Here is a 21755-nt window from a genome sequence, read left to right as displayed (position 1 = left end):
GCTATTTTTGAAAAGATCAGATTTTTATGACGTTCAAATACAGATTTTGTCTTTTATTTCTTAATATGTTGGTTACATTAAAATTAAATATTCAGATTTTTGTGTAAAGCATGAACATGTTATGTATAAAACATTTTTGGATGACTCGCATAGAAGTAGTCTTCTACAGCCTTCTTCATATAAGGGACAGCATCTATCAGTAAGAGCAATCATATCTGCCTTGGTGCAGGTCCCTTTCACCATGTCTGTCTCCATCCTCCTTCATTAATTGCAAGACTTTTGAGTTCTTAATCATTTTGTTTTAGATTGTCTATAATTTTTAATGTTTTCTGGCCTCTCTTTTTTGAACCTTAAAACAATATTGCTAACACTAATTTTATCAATCATTCTTCTATTTTGGTGCCTTAGCTTTCACATTCTGAATTGGTCTTATTACACTTTAATCCTGGGGTGTAGTGAAAGCTGTCTACTCATGGTGCATTCTGGGTAATACTAAATGGCTTACTTAGTTAGTTCATGATAGCAGATCTTGATGGTAGGCAATCCAGATGTAAAGCAATCCCCCATTCAGTTGTTAAGGATGAGGCTGCAATAAGATCGAATAGCATAGAATTTGATATATTTAAAGTATACAGTGGAATGCATGTGGAATGTCCTGTTTAAAGAAGATAGAATTGCAGAAAACATTACAGGAGGAGGAAATTTATTTATTTATAATCCTAGGAACTAACATTACAGATGCTACATTAAAATATTTTTTCTTCAGTAACTACCAGATGTACCTTCTTCCAAAATCTCATGAGGTTGCCAACAGTATCCTAGTTGGTGTATGAAGAGGACTGCTGAATGAGTTTTATCATTAAACATACGGATGGTATCGATCTTTGTGAAATGATTATGTGTGATTGATTTGTGGGTAAAGAAACAGCAGTTTTGAATAAATGCATTGCGGAATCCACTATGCTGAATACAATTTTATTGATGCAGATGATAAAAATCTAATTGTAGGTGATTTCAATGCACATTTTCTGGCATTGGATACTAAGACACTGACAGTGCTGGCAAGGCAATTCAACAACAAAAAAAAAAAATTCAAGGCAATTCAACAAACGGTGTATGGCTCCTATAAAATGCCACTGATATACTTCTGCACTTGCACTACAATGTATCAACAACGAATCAGGATTTAACTCTGGTTTCAGATTGTTAGACAATGCTTATCATGTGATATATGATTGTGCTAGGTATAAATTAATATGCATAGGGACCATTTGTCGGCTTGATATTATCGGGTCAACACTTGATCTCTGTGTTAATTGGTAAAGCCGGGCTGAGTGGATAATTATAGAAAGTTTTATTACATATTTGGTGAAAGAAAGGATTGCTGAAGAGGTGTGATGTTCCGCTTGGACTTTCCTTCTTTGTGATTATGTTTGGTTTTATTGTTATTTTGTTTTATCGTTTGTTAAACTTTTTCTGTTTGATTATGGTTTTTTTTGTTTTTCAATTGAGACTTGGATAGATGTATTTAATAGTATATATATATATATATATATATACATATAGATATAGATGTGATTAGTCATACACTGGTGGGAATGTCGCTTGTGGCATTTGAATTGGTGGCATCCTGGCTGATTTTAGACTGAAAGATGTCATTGCTGAGATAATGAAGATGACCTCAGTCCATAAGGGCTTAGTCCTTATGGATTTAAGACCCTTATAGACTTTACCCCCATTTTTCAGATTGCAGAAATGATCTGAAAAATGGATAAAGAAAGGAAATGTGATACCTTCACTAAAGGAGGCATCAACCAGAAAGCTGAGAAAGGCTGGTGGGGCAAGCTGCTGTGGGAGAATCAGAATTTAATACTGACTGATACAAAAATAGTTGAGGAAATCTTTGGAAACAGTTGGTCTCAACAGATTTGATATCCAATGAGATTGTTACAGAATTGATAAATATGTTTAATGGATTGTGTAATGAGGTGGAAGAATATGTTGGCATAATAAAGAACATAAAAGAAAAGAGTGCTACATATATTTTATCCCATGTGCGGAAGTTACATTATTTATTACTTTTGACTGTAAAAAGGAATGACAGGCTCCTAGGAAATATTGAGGGGTTTACGGCAGGCATGAGTGAGAGACTTAAAACTGTTCCTCCCTCATTGATTTCGAGACTACTGTCTGAGGTCGTTACAACTCCAATGGTTTCTAAACCTAGGGTGATACTGGTTAAAACAAGTTGATGAAAAGGATAAGGGATATTGATGGGATAAATAAATAGCCAATTAGAATGATTAATACTAAGCCCCTGTTACCGAGACTCATTATTTATGATTTCCCACGTGCAATCAAAGTAGATGATTTTATGAATGCTGTATGGAACCAGAACTCACCGTTTGATTGCTATGAGTTTGATGAAATTTTGTTCTAAGTTTAAAGTAGTTGCTCAGACTAGGGAAAGAGATAGCAATGTAGCATATCATATCGTTGAATGTGATAAAAGTTACAGAACCTAATCATGGAGAGTGGACCTATTTTTATTGGTTATCAATCATGTAATGTGAAAGACCACATTAGGGTTAGCCAATGTTTTAAGTGTCTTGGTTTTAGACATGTGACAAAATTTTGTAAAGAAAAGGAAATCTGTTCGTACAGTTGCAAGCAAGGTTATCATGCAGATATTTGTCCAGTAAAAAAGTAAGGTGGTTCTCCTATATGTACAAACTGCTCCAAATTTAGGAAGCCAGATGGACATGATAATAAGTTGAGCGATTTTCCTGCCTTCAGGCAAGTACAGGACATATTGATCAGTCTTTCTTTTTCTGTTTAGCTTTTGGAACCATTGTAAGGTATTACTTCAGAGGATGAATGAGGATGATATGTATGAATGTAAATGTAGTATAGTCTTGTACAGTATCAGGTCGATCATTACTGAGATGTGTGGTTAACTGAAACCCAACCACCAAATAACACCAGCATCCACGATCTACTATTCAAATCTGTATAAAAGTAACTGCCTTTACTAGAATTTGAATATTTAAACTCTCGACTTTGAAATTATCTGATTTGGGATGAAGAGTTCACCACTAGACTAACCCCGTGGGTTACACTGATCAGTTGGATTTACAAATAGATTATTTGAATTTAGTTGAAAGTTGTTTTGCTTATTTATGTTTATATTTCATTTTAATTTTATAGATTTTAATTTGTTGTAGGTAGTGTTATTGTTTTGTTGTCTCTAATGTTTTGATGTCATCGTGTAAGTTTTTGGTTATATTTCAGTTTTTTTTATTTGCTTGTAGTTTTATTTTCATGTTAGAAATTGTTCAAGTTTCAGATTAGTTTACATTTTATTTTGGTTTTATAGGCTTTATATGCTGTTTTTGTTTTTTTAGATTCTTTTCTCTTAGTGTATTCAGATGAGATGGTAAGTTTTTGGTTATATTTTGGTTTTGTTTACTTGTTTACAGTTTCTCATTTATGTTTTCAATTATTGCAGGTTTTAACTTAGTGTTTTGTTACTGTTATTAATAGCTGTTTACTAGTTTGTTTTGTTTGGACTTGGCATTGGTTGTTGAAATCATTCTGTTGTCGGGTAGGTAGTGTCAGCTCAATTGGATGGTTTTGTTTAAGACTTTAAGACTTGTTTGAATTATCAAACAAATCAGATGGAAGGTAAATAATATACAATTAATGGTGAGAATATAATCCCTGACAACCTCAAAGAGAATGTTGGCAGTCTTCAGGATGACTATGTGTCAAGACTGCCTTGCAGAACATCTTTTCAGGATGAAAATCCTCACATCTCCTGTATGCATTACCTATAGAAGTGAAGGTTCTGTTATGAATTGAAGATACTTAAGAGTATGCAAAGAACTGATTGATTATAGAAACTTATCTGATGGAATATTATACTGGAAGGCCAGAAATCTAATGACTTTTATCAAAAAAAAATTGTCTGTGATTGAGCATTAATATAAATGCATTAATATTAATAAATAAAGCATTAATATAAATGCATTAATATTAATAAATAAAGCATTAATATTAATAAATTAATAATAAATGCTTTGATTCTTGATCACTCTTCCATTATTTCATTTTTCAATCTGTTTGTTCATTTAACCTTCCCTAACCTCCTCTATGATCATATTTCAGGTGGCTCTAGCCTTTATTTTTCTCATTCTTATTGCCCAAATTTCATATCTATACATAAGGATACTTAAGTTGTAAGTATAAAACATTTTTTTACGTTGTCTAACTCCATCTTACTACCAATTATTTCTTTGAATTGGAGACTTTTTCTTAGTCACTGATATTCTAATTTTTATTTTTGAAATCTTCTGGTTATAGTATACCTTAATTCCTGTACTGTTTCATTTATTCAATTCTTCCTTCTTTTGTGTAAACATTCATTGGCTTATTGTCTTCTACCATCTTTACGTTTATTTTATTAACATTCATTTTTATCTTATATTCTGCCATAGTGTCTTCTAATTCTGAAATCATCTGTTGAGTACCCTATGCTTCATCTTTAAAAACACCATGTCATCTCCAAACCTCATGTTCCTCCTATTCTGGTTCTTTATTCTCACATAGAGCATTTTTTATGTCTTCAACATACTTACTAAAACAGGCTGGGGATAAATAGCATCTTCATTTTATTCTTCTTCCTAGTTTTTCATTCTCATCTGTTTTATGCATACGATGTTTTCATTATTGTTTCTGATTTTGGTACTTTTCTTTAATTAATCATTTGTCTTTCCAGTCTATTCTGGTTTTTAATATTTTTGCTAGTTTATTCCATTTAAAATTAAATATTTTTCTACATCAGTAAAGATACACTTACTCCTTTTATTCTTTCTAAACATCTCCTCATTAGTATCAGTCTTTCTTCTTAGTCTCAGTCACAGTCCTTGTGTTTCTTCTCCTTTGCAATCCATATGTAACCATTTGCTCCATTTTTCTATATACTTAAGCTCTGTTCAGTTTCTCTAAGAATGTTTGCTGAATATGAACTTAGGCTTAGACTGTGGCTAATTGAACCCTAACTACCAAAGTATTCAGTCTAGTATTCAAATCTATATATAAGCAAATAACTTTCACTAGGATTTGAACTTTGACTTTGAAAATAAGCTGTTAAACAACTGATTTGCGATAAGTTAATCACACACCATTGGCTTTTTTTTATATATCTAAAATTCAAAACAATAAGCAGCAAACAATATGCATCAGAAAAAGCAAAAATAAAACAAAATACCAAACTCCCAATGGTATTCACATGAAAGCCCCATAACAGTGATCCTCTAGTCTGGGTTATACCACATTAAAATTGCTGTGTATATTACTTATGATGCCATTAATATTAAATCATATTACTCTTACAATTTATTTGTTCTAGCAGGATTTCTATGAATTATAGTTAACAGTTAGTAACTCCAAATCTTCCAAATTATTATTATCCTCCAAATTATTTCACTCTGAGCCATTTTTAAATAAGGTTGACTTATAAATATTTTCAGGCATTCATATTTCATTATTAATTATAATAAAATTGTAATTGCCAGTAATAAAATTGACATTAAAATTGCTATAACATTGATTCACAACAAATTTTTACAAGTGCTTAGTCTTGATAGAGAAAATAAATTGTTTTAACAATTTTAATTTTTTGAGTGACAATTACAAAAATATGTAGTTCTTGGGTCAAATTTTGAAATCATTTATGAATTTAATATAAAAAAAAATATATAAAAATAAGCCAAAATTATTATCTGTGTAACAACATTTTGTAGACTAATGTTATTAATATAAAACTAAGTAAAATATTAAACAATCAATACAAATTACTATTTTTCAATAAAATATTAAAAAAAATTATATAAAGTCTTTCTGTTTTATATGAAGTCCATCTTTAAGAAAATGGACTATTTGTTAATCTATTTTGGTTTTAATATTTCTTTAATTTGGTTTAATATTGCTAGCAATAGATACTGCAGATAAAGAAACATCAACATTCCACACTGCAGCATCATAATGAACCATGTTTCTAACTTGACCTGCTCAAATTTTGTCAACCTTAAATTAAGCGTAACTCAAAAATGACTTAATCAATCTTTATCAAAGTTTTACATGCACTCAGATACATTACTACAGCACACATAAATTTCAATGAAACTAATCTAGTAATAGTTTTGTAGATTTTTGAACTAAAAAATGTTATACATAGGCATATAAATATATAAGGAAACTCCATTGTAAGTCAGTGGTATTTTTGCACTTCTCACACCTCAAAATCTAAGAAAATTCATTTCACTCCCCATTCCTACCGTGTGACCAAAAGTAATACCATACTTTTCCTTGAAAAGTCAGTAAAAATAATTACAGATAGATGTGATTTATAGAGAATGTACAAAGGTAATTTTGGTGTAGTTGTGACAATCCTTATGTCAAGCACAGGCTTCTAATTTTTATTAAATAAGCTATGTTTCTACGTCACAATATTTATTCTTAAAAATTTATACAGTTTAATGACAATATAAAAAATATATAATTTTTCACATGTTTTATGATGAATTTTGAAAATTGTATATAAATTTTTCTCTTGATTGCAAACAAAAATGTGATAATCACACGTAAAACTATCTGTAGATTTTAAAAATATTAATAATATCTAAATATAAATTTAATGAAATTTAAAAAAATTCTGAATTAATTAATCTAAAAAAAGTAGAATTGTTAACCTCTACTTTGCAGTGGTTGACATTTTAAATTCTTTAAAAAGCTGCTAAAACAAAAACCACTTCTTTCTTTCTTATTTAGTGGTAACTATATTGAGGATAAGAATAACAAATAATTTATAATGTGATTAGAGCAGAAGTAATGGTAAATTTTGTAGTTTTTATTTTTAAAAACATTTTTTTAACAATAGAGCAATTAAAATATTGGCATCTACTTTAATTGCATAAAATAAAAATCCTAAACAAAATAAAATATTATAATGGATGCCTGGTAAAGATACGCCAAGTAATTTTACAATAAAGTTTAGCTATTTAACGACAAAATCAATGGTAGGCAAATATATATCACATACATATTATTCAAAATGTAGGTTTATTATGTAGAAAAATTATTATTTTATAAATTGTTAATTCCAAAAGTTAATTAATTTCTTTTCTTGAGGAGGTAATTCAATTTTCCTTCTGTTACATCGAGAGATTGTAAGAATGAACCTTCTACAAAAAGAACATTAAAGAAAAAAAAAATTATTTGTTTACCAGTAGTATGTAAGCGTTACGTGCTGCATTCTGTTACAATTAAAAGAAACAAATTGGAGAAGTTGTGGGGCTAAATGAAGTATTATTTTTTCGCCAACGCTACACACAATAGAAATTACGATAATTTTTTTTTTTAACTAAAAAATCAAAATTATAAATTATAAATATATACTTTCGTAAATTAAGTTAATTTGTTTGTACTTGAATTTTCTCCTTTTATAACTAAAAAAATGGTTGTGCAATTATTATTATTGTTTTTAAATTATACTGGATTAAAAAGTAGAAAATAAATTTTTAGATTAATAAATAATTACTATTAGACTATCCTTTCTTTTCTCCCTCCTTCCCAAAAGCCTAAATCATATGGATAAACTAAATGCAATTTTAAAACATTATTCATTAATGCATTTATTTTGTGAAGGATATTATTTATCATTTTGTTATACATATTTAATTTGTGACGTTTTAAAAAGAAAATGCAAATAAAGCTGATTCAACAGAAACTCAAAAAAGTCAACTACAGCAAATAAATTGTTGGATTGGATCCGGAAAAGTATGTAGAATAAAAGTGTGCCCTAGTGGTCATGAGCGAATAACTAATTTATTAACAAATTAAGGAAAAATGTTTAGTTTTTTGCCAGTAGCGCCTTTCTTTGTTAATTGTATATAAAAATACAAAGCACCAATAAGATAACTGAGGGAATTTTGCATAAAAAAACCTTCCGGGTAATCTTTTCCTACGAGCAAAACTGAGGGCGCTAGCGAATTTTACAATAAGTACCAAAATCGGGCTATGATGTAGAGTACCTTGGATACCTTTTCGTATATAGTAAGACTAAATGGATACATTATCATTTATCGATAATTTCTTAATTTTGCTCGTAGACAAAAAAATGTTCCGGAGATTTTTATGCAAAATTTTCTTAGTTTTCTACTGGTGTTATTTATTTTTTCATAAGATTAAAAATAAACAAAATATTGACGAAAAACTAGACATTTAAAAAAAAAAATAAAACACTTTTTTTTCACAAACAGCAAAACATTATCAAAATTAATCAAACATAAGGTTAAATATTGATAAATGACGTATTTTTACAAAAAAAAAAATCAACGAAGTTGCACAAAAATATCTGCTTTCGTTAATTTTATATAACAATTTGTTTATAGCGTAAGTATAAACAATTGAATAAGCGTAAATAAACAATTATAAGTATAGATAATTTGTGTTTACGAAGTATACTAACATTTACTTCCTAAAACTCATTGAAAGATTAAAGTTTTGAAAAACCATGCTGCCATCTTAAAGTACATATTTTATCTTACAAAATAACGATAAAATATTTTTATATTTGAAAAACAGGATTAATTAATGATTGGTTTTGAGCGTTAGCCAAGGTACCAAAACACGCTTTTTCTAAAAAAGTTTAAATTTTCAAATGTTGATCAATAAACAATTAAATAAGATATAGAGATATCCCTTAAAACTGAAATGAGTAGGTAGTAAACGCAAGAAAAGAATGCTATATGGACTTATTCACTTTTTGCATTTATTTATTTTTATAGGCCGTTTTATCAACAACCTGGAAATTTTGACAGTGGATCCGAATTAACGGGCGATCAGAAACTGAAACTACTTCGAAAATTTGATTAATTTAGAGCCTCGGATATAATGAATCGGTACCTTTTTGAATTTTGTAATTATCTCTAATAGGAACAGAATTATGGAAGTTTATTTATTGCGCGCCCTGGAGTTACGCTATCTATTTATGAATGACACCCATAACGCGATTTTAGTGCTTATTGTAAAATTCGCTAGCGCCCTTCGTTTTGCTCGTAGAAAATAGTACTCGAGACACTTTTTATGCGAAATTTCCTCAGCTATCTATTGGTACTTTTTATTTTAAGACGGGATTAAAAATAAAGCCGCTATTGGTGAAAAACTAAACTTTTTTTCTTAATTTGTTAATTAACAAATTAAATAATTATTTAAGTAACTGTTTATCAGAATAGGAAAGCCGATAAAAATTAAACCAACGACAACACACATGCACTCATCAGTATCTTAGATTATACTTAACCTCCTTACCGGTTTTATATTTTCACTTAAAATAATGCTAATCTACTTTTTATACTTTTTTATTTATTTTTTACTTATAAACATTATTTTGACTAATAATGGCCTAGTATACATATAATAAACGGTAATTCGTCAAGGAAATTATATTTTATTGTGATTACAAAATCCTTATTACCTAATCTACCTTGATCATGTTAATGATAAATGATATTTTTCTATTGCCCATAAATATCGCTAAATTATATTTTACACTGTAATTAAAATTATTGTCTTTATTACTAAAATTTTATTCTATTTTGATTCTTTGTAATAGTTTTTTAGTGTATGGAATATTTTAAATCATGGAGCTATACACAACCCAACATCGCTTATCGTATTTTGGTATCTTGAGTCTTTACGCTTTTTACTGTGTGATCATACTACACACCCTTTTGAAGCATTTGCATTCTTTCCGTTTGTAGGTATGTACTCTGGAAAGTACCTTTTATTCAACCTCAGATTATTCTCTACTAGTGATGGTCTTCCTATTTTCATTTTGGATACCATATGTTTTTCAACAATTGCTTCCACCAAAGTGTCTCTTAATTACAGATGTGTGTACTATCCTCCACATTTTTGATCCAAAATATGTGCATTTCAATGAACAAAATATGTGCATTTCAATGCACATATTTAGGAGGTTTTTAAATTATTTTTTGTATCAAATTTTGTTTCTTTTTCGTTCAATAGGGTATGTCGCAATCATCTGATGGGGGGAAGGTTTATCAACCCTCCCCCCATATAAATGTTATCATTTATAATTGAAGAAATGATTACATTTTGACCTTTTCTTCTTACCTCAACTGGAAGAACTTCGTACTGAGTTGACAAACATAGCACATTCCTTTTATCACATCACTTCAATAGGATCATTTGACTGAACTTTTCATTCAATGTTATCATTTCATTTTTCTTCAATTTTGCTTTTACAAAATCCGTAGGAACACTTTTTCTATTAAAATTTACTGTTCTAACCAGTTCAGTGATTTTATATTTCAATACAATAGTTAACTCTGGACTACAATTGAAATTGTCGGAATACAGACAATATCACTTTTGAAACAGGTCACGCATCGAAGTAAGTTCAAAATTTGTTCCATGCCCATAATTTGCGTTATGGATTAATTCTGTTTCACTTCCGGTATATACAAGTAGCCTGACTTTGATTTAGAAAAAACATAGGTTTTGATTCCAAATCTAGCTCGTTCGATTCTTGTAAATTGACGAAACTCAACCGACCTTTTCACAATAAAAGGCTTTCATCGATAGCTACTTTCCTCTCTGATGTGTAAACAGGAAAAAAATATTTCATTTACATATTCTAAGACAGGGTGTATTTTTATAATCATTTGTTCTTTTGAGGTAAAATTCTAGATAAAAGTTTCAAACGTTTGTGTGGCATAACAGTCGAAAATCCTGGGGTTGCAAATAATGTTTTTTTTTGTTTTTTGTTTATTATTTATCAATTTCGGGTTACCAAATCATTCCGTGCAAAATTTAGACTGCAATTAGTATAAATATTTCATTTCTATCAGCTGGATTCCAGCCTTGAAATCGTGAAAACTGCTTCAGAACTTATGTTGCATTTAGGACAAGTTCATAAACCTGAGGACTGGCGCCTTTTTATAGATTCGTCCAAGTATAGTTTAAAAGTGGTTCTACTACACAACGGTAACAAATATCCTTCGATACCGATCGCTTATGGTATTAATTTGAAAGAGACATACCATATGATGAAAGACGTTCTTGAAAAAATAAATTATAAAAAACATAGCTGGAACATATGTGGCGATTTAAAAGTTATAGGTATTTTGTTAGACATGCAGTTAGGCTATACTAAGTACATGTGTTTTCTTTGCGAATGGGACAGCCGAGCTAGGGATAAATATTATGTTATCAAAGAGTTGAAGAAACTAGACAACTTAACTCCAAATGGGAAAATATTATTGATGAGAGCTTAGTTGAAGCCAAAAAAATATTTTTATCTCCTCTTCATATCAAACTAGGACTAATGAAAAAGTTTGTAAAAAGCAATGAAGAAGGATAGTCCTGGATTTTTTTACACCAGGCAGAAATTTCCGAATGTAAGTGAAGGAAAAATTAAAGAAGGAATATTTTTTGGTAGTGGAATAAGAAAGTTGGCCAAAGATGATGTATTTAACTCAATGTTAAATAATGTAGAAAGTTCAGCTTGGGCTTCATTTAAAGATGTTTGCAAAAATTTTTTCGGCAAACATCGGTTCGAATCAGAATTCGTCTCCTTTTTTTAAAATTTAAATCTATTGATTTATTAATAATTATTAACCTCTGATTGGAAAAAAGGGTTTACAATAAATAATAATTCAATAATATCAATAAAAAAAAAATTATGAAAAACTATCAGAAGTTATTAATGAGATAAAATTTTATGTAGTTTTCATTAAAAAAAATGTTATATGTAATTTAATAGGCGTACAAGGAAGTCACGTGATGTTCACATCAGATTTTTTATGTGTATTCAAATGTACGAGTAAATTTGATGAAATTCTTCTAGTCTGATAATACGTTTTTAATTTTATACTGGAATTGTAGACAATTTTTTTTGGTGAATTGTTTTATTTACAATCTGATCCTGATTAATGAAATTGTAAGTAAATTGTATAGTATAATTATGACGTGAAAGGGAGGCATCCAGTGATATCTTCCAAGACAATATAAAGGTTTAAACAAAGTACAGTATAATAAAAAGTATAAAAAATAAAAATACAACTAAGCGTAACAAAGTACAAACAATTCGACAATTTACTGTTAAGAACAAAAAAAATTAAATGTTAACATAACTATAGAGAACAATAAAATTAAATGGTTAACAAAACAGAGCGAGAAACTGAGTAAAAGAAAAAATTTGTCACGTCATATATGAGATACAAAAACGACATAACAAATTAACACTGGTTTTCATGTAAGAAACAAAACCTTGAAACTTACACAATTCATAAACAATGAAACAACAAAAGAATGTTATATGTAATTTAATAGGCGTACAAGGAAGTCACGTGATGTTCACATCAGATTTTTTATGTGTATTCAAATGTACGAGTAAATTTGATGAAATTCTTCTAGTCTGATAATACGTTTTTAATTTTATACTGGAATTGTAGACAATTTTTTTTGGTGAATTGTTTTATTTACAATCTGATCCTGATTAATGAAATTGTAAGTAAATTGTATAGTATAATTATGACGTGAAAGGGAGGCATCCAGTGATATCTTCCAAGACAATATAAAGGTTTAAACAAAGTACAGTACAATAAAAAGTATAAAAAATAAAAATACAACTAAGCGTAACAAAGTACAAACAATTCGACAATTTACTGTTAAGAACAAAAAAAATTAAATGTTAACATAATTATAGAGAACAATAAAATTAAATGGTTAACAAAACAGAGCGAGAAACTGAGTAAAAGAAAAAATTTGTCACGTCATATATGAGATACAAAAACGACATAACAAATTAACATTGGTTTTCATGTAAGAAACAAAACCTTGAAACTTACACAATTCATAAACAATGAAACAACAAAAGAATTCATATTACTAAATTGATTCATAAGTAGTATCAGCAAAATTACTGTAAGAAAAGGATGATATTCAATGCACAGAAGCCTCTAGATCCAATAAATGCAGCCTCTTCGGTCGTCTCATATCTTCACTATTATCAATAAGATTAACAGCCAGATTCGTGAACGTTAAGCTTAAGTACATACTTTGAACTTTTTTTTTCCGTAGGGGGAGGAAAAAGTTCTGCCAGCCGCCATCAGGTCCGAGTTGATGGCAGTACGAGGCTCTCACCCGCTAAAAAACCTTCCCCTCTAGTCACGCAGGGGACAGACCTAATCCAGATGGTTATGTACACAGCCCCTGCACAATAACTCGGACGGTCTTATCTCCGAAACAGAATAGATAGAGCGAAATAGAGAAGCCAGGGATCATCGGCTATCGACAAATCCGAGAAGCCCCTGCCACCAACCCCTAAGGCTGGTCGCCCACAGCCATCCGCATCGGTCGCTCCGCCTCAGGTCAACTGCAGTCTTCCAGCCTGCCTGCTCCTCTCCTCTGCTGCTTTGTTTAGAATTATGGTTGACACCGCAGTCGTTACTCTCGTTCAAGCATCTCTGTCACTCAACATCACAATTATGACATTATTCACATTTACTACGCCGTGGCCCATCATGGCGGACGTCAAGTCTCTCCACCTCGGGCAGAAAAACACTACGTGTTACGCCGTGTCTTGGTCCCCAGAATCATAGCAGCATCTCGTGGTATTCCTACTCATACGGTAAGGTAATCTTGAAAGCATCCGTGCCCTGATAGAAACTGGGTGAGCATGTAATTGGTATCACCGTGCTTCCGCTCTAACCAACTCATACTTTGAACTTAGCCGTGATGTTCTTCACAAATAGATGACATTCCTAGGTAATCGTTGATCTCCTTTTTCTTCGCAAACCAAGGCGCCTCCTCAGTACTTTTTTCTGGAACCTTTGGATGATATCAATATTGCTGTTGCTTGCCGTATCCCAGTTATATCTCGTAGGCCCAAATTGGCTTTAAAAACGCCTTATAAAACAACAGTTGTTATTTAACGATAACACGGATCTTCTTCCTAATAACCAGTTCAACCGTCTAAGCTTGGTATTTAATTGTTTTCTCTTTTCTCTCACGTGATTTTTCCATGTTAGGCGGCAGTCCAAATGAAGTCTTAGGTGTCGTACGTTGTCCGAATGAAAGATGTGAATTCCATCTAGGCAGGCTTGTGCGCAAACTACCCTCCTCAACGCAAACATCACATGATTCGACATTGCAGTATTAACATGTACGCTCCATTTGACTAGTCATTCACTGAGAACGTCTAACTTCGATTGCAGTTTCTCCAAAGCTATTTTTGGGTTATCGTCAACCGTCATAATCGCCATGTCATCACCAAAGGATACAAGAGTTGTATTTTCCGTGGTAGGAAGATCAGCAGAATAGGTTGGATACAGAACTGGCCCCAAGACTGAAACCTGGGGAACCCCGATTTCGTATCAAAAAAGACTGATAATTCTTCGTACTACTTAACCTGTGAGAACTGCCCATCAAGGTAGTTGCATAATATCAAGTAATATGGTTGTGGCAGGCTCATTTTAAACTTGTAAAGCAGACCAGGCAACCATACCTTATCGAAAGCTTGTTGGATATCCAAAAACACCGACGAGCAGTATTCATTCCTTTTTAAACAACCGCTGATGACATCAACAATTCTATGAATTTGTTCAATACTGGAGTGCTCATTCCGGAAACCAAATTGGTGGTCAGGATTAACCCCTTTTACTAAAATAAGTCTAATTTGCCCGAGGAAGAGTATCTTAAAAAATGTTAAAGAAATTTGGCAAAAGGCTGATAGGACAATATGAAGATACATCTTCTACAGGTTTACCCAGTTTTTGGGATCATCGTTAATTGCGATATTTTCCATTCCGATGGGAAATGCTTATCCGAAGGTTGCCATTGAAGTGGCGTGTTTTGTATTCGATGGCCCTAAATGGTAACATAAACAGTATATTATGAGTTATTAGGCTAAACCCAGGATCCTTGTTTAAACCTCCTATTTTCCTTATCGCTTGCGACACTTCTGCAAAAGTTGAGGATTTTTTTTTAATCGATTTTCTATTGTTGCCATCGTAACAAATTAGTGTATTGAATTTCTATAACGCGATTCTATGTACATCCTGATGACATTCAGCTATTCAAAGTATTTTCCTGTGAAAATTCAAGAAAATTGGTTGAAAAATTTGAAGTAAAATAATATAAATTCCCGCATTCCAAAAAACTTTATCTCATGCTCCGAAGTAGTTACCTAGCGTGTTTTTTTTTTTTTAATTTTTATCAAACCGCAGATTTCTCATCTTTTTGTTATTTTATAAATGGCTTTATTTATTCGAACAAGTTTTTTTTTTGTAAAGCTACCCACGATTCAATAAAATCTAAACAAAATTTTTTTTAATAAAAAAAGTAATAAAAATCGATTTAAAAAATGCTTTTTCAATTCTTCTTCATATTTTAAATCTCTGAAGTCACTAATCAGTTTTAACAAATTTCTGGTTATAAATTTTTAATTTGATTCCATTAGTATTTCATAGGCTATACTAAATATGTTATACGAGTATATTATTACCCGCAAACCTAATACGAATTTCAGTCAAGATATAATATACACAGTGAACTAAAATAAAAAAAGTATTTTTTTTCCGTTTTGACCTAATTACTTCATTATTTGTCAATGAAAATATTGGAAATTCGATTATAATAAATTTCACGGAATTCCTTTTTTAATAAAATTTTCACACTGTATTTTATATACCAATCAGTAAGATAAAATGTAATCAAAGAGATACGTGTTAAATAATTCGTTTTAATCCGTTAAACTATTATAAACCAATTTTCTTTTTGCCTTCAATCAGAATTTGATACGTTTCACTTCAGTTTTCACTCGTTTATAAACAGTTTTCTAGATTTCTTCTTTTTATACGAGTTATTGAAGAAAATCTTCCTCTTGTAATTTAAATCTTTACTGTTATTTTAGATTGTATTGTTTCACAATACGATGAAAACACAATTTTATACTGTATATATACTCGTATACATCAATTGTTTCTCGCACAACTTTTTACCTTTGTATGGACGATTGCATTTGGTAGGAATTGAGGGATAAAACCCACCGGGTTAGTGTAGTGGTGAACGCGTCTTCCCAAATCAGCTGATTTGGAAGTCGAGAGTTCCAGCGTTCAAGTCCTGTAAAGTCAGTTATTTTTACATGGATTTGAATACTAGATTGTGTATACCGGTGTTCTTTGGTGGTTGGGTTTCAATTAACTAAACATCTCAGAATGGTCGACATGAGACTACAAGACTATACTTCATTTACTTTCATACACATCATCCTCATTCATCCTCTGAAGTAATATCTTACGGTGGTTCCGGAGGCTAAACAGAAAAAAAAGAGAGAAATTAAGGGGTAATGAAAATAGCAAAATTTATTAACTTATGAACAGAAAGTTTAGAAAGAAAAAAACAATTAAAATAAATTTAAATCAATGAAAACTTTTCGTTAAATTTATTTACTTAATAAAAGCTGGCCAGTAAGTTAAGTTTTCAAAAATAAAATTAAAATAATAACAGTTGATCTCAGGAAGTTAAAATTATAATTTTTGTAGGTAGCTTTATTAAAATTTTAAGTATAATACACTTTCAAATATTGTTAAAAAGAAAAAATAAAACAACATGAAAAAAATAAATGATCTGGAAATTATCATTTAATATCTGAAGAGATTTCTTTTGACACAAATGTTCCATTATGATTGTAAATATTACTTTTCCGTCTAGATAGCACTACACCAGATCTATAGCTCTAGAAGAGAAAGTATTGTAATCGGTCCAATTTGGGCATATGCAGTTTTCACCGAATCTTGACGTTTTGACACCAAAGGAACCTAAAAAACCGGATAGAAATTTTCCGGATGCTAATGTTCGTATGTACGTGTGTTCCGTTTTGGCCTCTAAATCACCTTATATCTCCAGAACTACTGAACCGATTTTGACCAAACTTGATCAAATATCTTCTATACATGAGGCATTGATGCTAGTAAATTTTCAACTTAAAAGGTCATAGGGGTGAGGCTGCAGAGCAAGGTCACCCCCAGTATCTCGAGATTTCGCCTAATTAAGGTCTCATTTTTCTTGGCACATTTGTTAACAATTAAAAAATAAAAATATTTTCAAAAAATACGTTTTTGGAAAATCACACCGCCACACCAAAAAGTTCTATTTTAGTTGTTTGTTATGATGTGACGTCACAGGTGAGCGATAAAATTAAATAAATTAATATTTAAAGTGAAAAAAAAATAATTCGGTCTAACTGGGTTTCGAACTCGATCGCCTAGTCGATTTATTAACTGGTGCATTATAACTTGCGGCTACACTAGGTTGCTGATCATATAAATGAAATTTGTTCAATTTAAGTTGTAAAATTACATTAGTTTAGTTAGTGCCGACTGTCACCGCTAGTAACGTCACACCCGCGCGAATTAAATTCGGTGTACGTGCGCGCTTTATTAGAATTATTGAATTAAATGAATTATTGAATTATATTTAAATAAAATGTTAAATATTTTAAATTAAATTGTGTATGTATGTGTGTGTAAGCCGTGCATCAGAAACAAACCACAATTGTCAGCTTTTTGAAGAAGACATTCGTTCAACAATTACTAATAATGTATTAGTAATTAGTAATTGTAGTTCATTTGGCGTTATATTACAAAATCTGTTTATCACTGATGGTGTAAAACTAAACGTTTTATTAAAACTCACCTATTAAATATATTTAAAAAAAAAAAATTATATTAAGGTACATTAAAGGAATTTATAATTTTGAAAGTTATATGTTAGGTAAGAAATTAATCAATTCGAACCCTACTATTTTTGTTGTGCTTTTTTGAAATTCCTAAAAATTGCAGTTAAAATATACAAATTTATTAACTCCTTTCACACGTTCGATGTTAGTTTTACGAATACGAATTAGTTTCAGACATATTGAATACTTATATATAAGTTGCAAGTAATATATTTTTTTAGATGAAATATGAAAACTTTTAGAAAAATGAAAACTTTAAGAACGACGTTCCTTCACGTTAACAAAAATATTGAACATATATAAAAATGAAAACAAACCAGAAATAAACTATTATTAATACTATTTTCCCAACCTTTTTACATATACAGAAGGTATGTTGTTGTGTGATGGGAAAGCGCTTACGATGATGATCTTTTATTCAGGAAATAACCAAAGGTTATCGCGTGATTTGCTGAGTCGGGACACCGGAAATAGACTTGAATTAGAGACACCAGGAGCCTAGCTCCACTTCTATAAATCACAGGGAAAAAAATATATAAATTACAAATATAAAAATTTCATTAATTCGGAACCACATTTACGATGAAAGTTTTTCCATTTTTCCTAAACCATTTTAATCTTTATTTTTATTTTAGACTTCTAGGCTTCCTTTTTAGTTTTTTAACTTTATAAATATCCTTATTTGATCATTCTCATAGAAATAAGGTAAAAATAAACTTTATTTCTATGAGAAATAAAGTAAAAATTAAAAACTCACACGAACGTAAACACACGACACGCATAAATACCTTGAGAAAAAGAAGCTTAATTAATTAATTAAGGAAACTCATATTTACCAGTTGCTCTATAACTGTAATAGGAGTATATATATTTATATACAGGGCGTTTCATAATGTTCTTAGGAGTTACAAAAATTCAGTTCAAAAAAGTATTTCACTTACCTAAATGAAAGTTGTACTAGGTGATGCAGGGACTCAAAACAGTTTTTGTTAAAATCTATAAATGTTCAATATGTGCTCCTTGGTGACACGGCACACAACACGAAAGTCTAGCTCTTGCCAAACTCGTTCTAACATGTCATTTTCGATAGAGTTGATTGCATTGATTATGCGATCCTTTAGCTCAGCGATATTTCGCGGCATTGGTGGGATAAACACCTTATCTTTCACGTAACCCCAGATAAAGAAATCACATGGCGTGAGGTCTGGTGATCTTGGTGGCCACAGCATAATATGTTGGTCTTCTTCAGACGCACGTCCTATCCAGCGCCGAGGTAATGTTGTGTTAAGGTACTGTCGAACCTCGTTATGAAAACGGGTAGGACAACCATCTTGCTGGAAAATGAAGTCGTTGAGTAGCTGAGGCATAAGCCATAATTGTAACATATCCAGGTATATCATGCCGGTTACTGTCGTTTCCATAAAAAAGAACGGCCCATACACTGCCTCACGAGAGATCGCACAAAAAACGTTTACTTTCGGAGAATTCCGAATGTGTTCCACATAAGCGTGTGGATTTTCAGTTCCCCAAACACGCACGTTATGACGGTTTACTTTGCCGCTAATATGGAAAGTAGCTTCATCGCTAAAAATTATCTTGTTTAGAAAACCTTCATCTGACAATATCTTTTCCTGTAATTGTAAACAAAAATCGAGCCTACGTGTTTTATCTCATCAGAAAGACGCTGGATTAATTGAAGACGGTACGGTTTACATAATAAACGTTTACGGAGAACTCTCCACACTGTTGTTTTCGGAATTCCTAATTCTCTGCCTGCAGCCGCAGTCGATTTTGATGGGGTGCGAATGAAACTTGCACGCACATGTTCGACATTGACTTCTGAGTTTGATGGACGACAGTTGATTTTCGCTTGCACAAGCAACCGGTTTCACTGAATTATTTATACCAAACATTTTGCATGCACGAATTGAATTGTCACTTGGTGGCTCCTTATGAAATTTCAACCGAAACCCACGTTGCACAGAAATTACTGACTTTGACAAGTGAAATTCTAACACATAAAACGACTTCTCGCTTCCCGTGGCAGCCATTTTCTCTCCTGTCGACGCTTAGCGAGCAAATGATTTACTAACTGACTAGTATATGTGGAAAAAAATTATTTGAAGTACTCTTTCGTACAGTACTTGTTTTATTCTTATGAGTGAAATAGTTTTTTGTTAATGAATTTTCGTAACTCCGAAGAACATTATGAAAAGCCCTGTATATATATATATATATATATATATATATATATACTAGCGTACCCCGTCGCGACTTCGCCCACAATATAGATGTAGCTTCACTCGCAATGCTTTTGTAATATAAACAAAAAAATTATTACAATCCCAAATCCAGTATCCCCGTCGAGGCTTCGCCCGTGCTGTATGGTTATTTGCGCTTCCCGTCACGATCAGAGGGTCATGGTTCGCTTCGCTCTCCCTTCCCGTTTTCTCCCGTTTCCATTTCCATCACCCGTTTCTCTCTCCCTTACTTCCTTCTCCTCTTCACCAATTTCACTTTCTCCCTTCCTCTTTTCTTTTTTCTCTTTTCCCTTTCCATTTCCTTTTCTCGTTTTTACTTTTCCCCGTTTTATTTCTTACATTTTCCCTTCTTCCCTTTTTACCCTCTTCCCTTTTACCTTTTCCGATTTTTCCCTTTCTCCCTTCTTCCCCGGTTTTCGATTCCAGTTTTTTCGATAAATTTCGGTATATTTTGCCGTTAAGCAGAAATCATGGTAAAATTCTTTGTTATTCCTCATTTAAAAACAAAGCCTTTTCCAGACATGTTTATTATGAACTTTTTTCATTATTTTAAACAGAGAAAATATAGCTGTAAAATTTAACGGCATTCTTCTGGAACACTCACACACTCATTCTGTCGCTCTGCGTGCGCACACGATGTATTAATATTATTTATTTGACAGATGTAATGAATTACTTCATTTCTATGTTTTACCTACGCTTTTAATCTCAACCAATTTTTTGCATCTGACATCTTCAATTATTTGCTTTACATATTATAATTTTTTAATTCCATTTTAATTTAATTATTTATTTATTTTAAATTTAATTGAATATTATTTTAATTAATATTAAATTTTAATTAAATTTATTTCACCCCCTTCCTCTTCTCCCATTTCCCTTTCCCCCTTCATCTTTCCTCTTCTCTCTTTTCCCTTTCCCTTTCCATTTCCTTTTCCCCGTTTTCCCCGTTTTCCCATTTTCTTCTTCTTCCCTTTTACCTTTTTCGATTTTCCCTATTTACCTTTTCCGATTTTTCCCTTTCTCCCTCCTTCCCCGCGCGTAAATCAGTCCAGAAGTTTTTTAGTCTATAGCGGACACACATATCGGAAACATTGCAATGGAATCGTAAAATATTTAGTATAGCGTACGTTGCTTTTACGTCCAACAGATAACGCTGTTAACAGGAAGTTTAGTTATTATTGATTTGAACCCCTTTAAATCAAAATTTCGAAAAATCCTTTCTTAGCGCACGCCTACTTAAAGATACGAAGGTACCCTGAAAATTTCAAGTCTCTACCTATAATAGTTTTGGCTGTACGTTGACTATGAGTCAGTGAATCAGCCAGGACATTCTTTATATATATATATATATATATATATATAACTGTAATAAGCTCTGCAATAAGGGTAAAAAAATAATAATTGATTTATTTACCTTAATTTGAGAAAAAAGAGAAAAAAAAAGGAGCTGAAATATTACTAGCGAAGAAAACATAATTTTCTGAAAATGTAGTCAGATTTTAATAATTTTTAAAATTTCTAAACTGGGGAGTTCTAATCTGTACCAAGACGTATAAGAAACAGTATTTAATAAATAAAAAAGAAACTAACTGCAGATATTGAACATCTATACCAAACGAAATGTAACATATAGGTGAAGGAAATTTATTAATTTTATCCGC

The sequence above is a fragment of the Lycorma delicatula genome, chromosome 9 (assembly GCF_047948215.1).
Source record: "Lycorma delicatula isolate Av1 chromosome 9, ASM4794821v1, whole genome shotgun sequence".
NCBI lineage: Eukaryota > Metazoa > Arthropoda > Insecta > Hemiptera > Fulgoridae > Lycorma > Lycorma delicatula.
Note: the sequence above shows the minus strand (reverse complement) of the source record.